General features: G+C 40.3%; 1 long non-coding RNA gene across 1 annotated transcript in view; it reads right to left on the bottom strand.

The window, feature by feature from the left end:
• LOC111954703 (uncharacterized) overlaps positions 1–2,633 on the bottom strand; it is a 9,598-nt gene extending 6,965 nt beyond the window's left edge. Inside the window, exon 1 of the long non-coding RNA XR_002876028.2 lies at positions 2,432–2,633. This is a non-coding gene — a long non-coding RNA (uncharacterized lncRNA). The remainder of the gene's footprint in view (positions 1–2,431) is intronic.
• Between the last annotated feature and the right edge of the window lie 1,191 nt (positions 2,634–3,824).

Genomic DNA, 3,824 nt, shown 5'->3' on the forward strand with positions numbered 1-3,824 from the left:
GTTCATAATTTCCTCATCCCTGCTCCAAGACCACCATCCTGCTGTACTACTTCTACTTATGTGCAGAGGTGGGTGGAGCCATACATACATACAAACTAACATACATACAGTTGAAGTTGGAAGTTTACATACACCGTAGCCAACTACATTTAAACTCAGTTTTTCACAATTCCTGACATTTAATCCTAGTAAAAACTCCCGTCTTAGGTCAGTAGGATCACCACTTTATTTTAAGAATGTGAAATGTCAGAATAATAGTAGAGAGAATGATTTATTTCAGCTTTTATTTCTTTCATCACATTCCCAGTGGGTCAGAAGTTTACATACACTCAATTAGTATTTGGTAGCATTGCCTTTAAATTGTTTAACTTGGGTCAAACGTTTCGGGTAGCCTTCCACAAGCTTTCCACAATAAGTTGGGTGAATCTTGGCCCATTCTACTGACAGAGCTGTGTTAACTGAGTCAGGTTTGTAGGCCTCCTTGCTCACACACGCTTTTTCAGTTCTGCCCACAAATGTCTATAAGATTGAGGTCAGTGCTTTGTGATGGCCACTCCAATACCTTAACTTTGTTGTCCTAAAGCCATTTTGCCACAACTTTGGAAGTATGCTTGGGGTCATTTGCGACCAAGCTTTAACTTCCTGACTGATGTCTTGAGATGTTGCTTCAAAATCCCCATCCTTTTCGTTCCTCATGATGCCACTTATTTTGTGAAGTGCACCAGTCCCTCCTGCAGCAAAGCCCCCCACAACATGATCAATCAAATCAAACTTTATTTGTCACATACACATGGTTAGCAGATGTTAATGCAAGTGTAGCAAAATGCTTGTGCTTCTAGTTCGACCATGCAGTAATATCTAACAAGTAATATAACAATTTCACAACAACTACCTTATACACATAAGTGTAAAGGAATGAATAACAATATGTACATAAAAATATATGAATGAGCGATGGCCGAACGGCATAGGCAAGATGCAGTAGATGGTATAGAGTACAGTATATACATATGAGATGAGTAATGTAGGGTATGTAAACATTATATAAAGTGGCATTGTTTAAGTGGCTAGTGATACATTTATTACATAATTGTTTTCATTATTAAGTGGCTAGAGATGAGTCAGTATGTTGGCAGCAGCCACTCAATGTTGTGATGGCTGTTTAACAGTCTGACGGCCTTGCGATAGAAGCTGTTTTTCAGTCTCTCGGTACCCGCTTGATGCACCTGTACTGACCTCGCCATTCTGGATGATAGCGGGGTAAACAGGCAGTGGCTCAGGTGGTTGTTTTCTTGATGATCTTTTTGGCCTTCCTGTGACATCGGGTGGTGTAGGTGTCCTGAAGGGCAGGTAGTTTGCCCCGGTGATGTGTTGTGCAGACCTCACTACCCTCTGGAGAGCCTTACGGTTTTGGCGGAGCAGTTGCCGTACCAGGTGGTGATACAGCCCGATAGGATGCTCTCAATTGTGCATCTGTAAAAGTTTGTGAGTGACTGAGACTGACTGGTGACAAACGATAACAAAGCAATAAGATGCATCAAACTACTCCACATAACAGGCCAGTACAATGGTCTAGACACGAAGAGAAATCTAAAAGGTAGGGATGTCAAACGTTCAGGCTGCTGTACAGACTATGGAGGCTCTAGTCTAGAGCGCCCAGTTAAATTGGGTTTGAGAGCATTTTACTCTCTAAATGGTTAAATGAGTGAGAAAGAGATGTCATTGTTGCAATAGTTTGTGAGTGGGCAACATACTATCATCTTAAATTTACATGTTAAATTATTTTGCCATAGTAAATTATATATTACACTAATTTCCCACAAGCMTGCATTTTCACCCCATAAAATCTTGTGGAATTACACATCCATTTYACCTCAGATTGTTGMTGCTAGTATAAAAGTGTATAATTTTCAAGATGACATATGATTGATTGCTTAAAACAGATCAATATCTTTGGTTTTGTACCGATGATTTTGTCACACGCGCTGGGTTATGCAGGATTTAGAAATGCCACATAAATTAATGAAATGGCACAGAAAATTAAACGCTGTCTCTCTATAAAAGTCGATGGCCACACACCATACATGGTTTTGACAGTCAAACTGTCACTTAAATAGCAGCCAACCGTTATCACTGTTGATATCCTACGTGATTCGTTTAAAGTTAACTAACAAAAAAGTGGTGTTTCCTACCGAAATCAACACCTGACATTCCAAGATAAAAATGTAATTCCKCTACAAGTTCATCTAACCAACCGTGTATAGTTTATTCCAAGTGTGAATAGTGTTACKTCAAACAGCGCTACACCACAAACATTTAACCCCCATTCTATTGATTTCTATTGATGAAGTCGGCTGATGTAAAAGGAGGTCTTTATAAATACATTTGATTGATTGAAGTTTTTAACAAAAAAGTATTGCATTACACTTACCGCGTGGCGACCCACTTAAAACATAATGCAACAATTCAAAACGTAGGMCTAGCTAGCTGTCTCTTACAAATTGTCCTCTAAACAGTGATGTAAACATTATTATACCCTCTGGGTTCCTGYATGAACGCCACCAACCACGCTATGATCCAACTAGTGGTCAGTATGCACTACTACACCCTCTCTCACATGAACGATAACATTGGTTTCAGTGGGAAAGACAGTATATGGGTCAGACATTATGGGAAACACATGGCAGATTTAAAGTAAAATACCCATGTTAACTGAGTCTACAATGGCAGACTCTTAAAGTGAGTACAGATGTGAGAAAGTCACACATCACACAATGGCAAAGTGTGGCCTGTAGTACCTGTAAATCAACTAACTTTGTTGTTTATTTCCATATGCAAAGATAAAGCATAATTGTTCATGTAATACTAGCCTCGAACTCCAGAAGAGGAAATAGTGATGAAAAATCAAGTAAATGAAAAGACAGAGACAAATGCTTTTGAACTACTAGTTATTTATTTAAAAATGTAAAATTCAGTGCAAAGAGTAATGTAGTGCATTAGTGTCTAGATCCCTGTTAGGTGGCAAGCGTCACAAGTTCCTGTGGGAGAGAAACACGAGAAACATTAATTTAATGGGTGTTAACTAATCAAGGTTCAACGAAGCACTTCAAGTCCTCAAATCCTGAGATGAGAGAGAGAAAAGAGATAGACAGAGAGAGAGATGAGATGGAGAAAGAGAGATGAGAGAGTGGCCTTTCAGATCTCTGCAGTAGGACTACATGCTGGCCATGAGGTTCTCCAGGTGGTACTCCAGGAGTCTGGAGAGCTCAGTGACCAGAGACACTGGGTTAAAGTACCAGGCCAGCTGCTGCCCAACATGTCATCTAGCAGAGCCATCAGCCCCCCTGAAGAGAACACACCAACAAACACATAGATAATGGCTCTGAGTTACTAGCTTACCAGAGAGAAGAGACAATGAGAGCTACTCCCTGTAAAACGTCCTTGAAACCCTGTTAATCAGGAAAAGTAAACTAGGAATAAGGAAGTAAACTCTTGACTCTTACATTGAGCAGCAGCAAGTATCTCTCAGCCTCTTGCTCAATGTGCGGCAGCGGGCAGGAAGAGTACAGGAGAGCGTACAGACGCTCCATGAACCCACCAGGGTGCTAAAGGAAACAAGGAGGAGAGAAGAGAAATTGAGTGAAATTGCCAAGAGAGAGACATCGAAACATGTACCAGTGAGATGTACTTACCACCTTCAGGGACTTCTGAGCTGTCATCATCCAACACACCAGTTCAAAGAGGACATCTATCAGGTTAACATGATGGATCTAGGACAGAAAACAGGAATGATTCTAAATAGATCAGATACTGTGATGTATAAT

This window comes from Salvelinus sp. IW2-2015, linkage group LG30, assembly GCF_002910315.2.
Source record: "Salvelinus sp. IW2-2015 linkage group LG30, ASM291031v2, whole genome shotgun sequence".
Lineage (NCBI taxonomy): Eukaryota > Metazoa > Chordata > Actinopteri > Salmoniformes > Salmonidae > Salvelinus > Salvelinus sp. IW2-2015.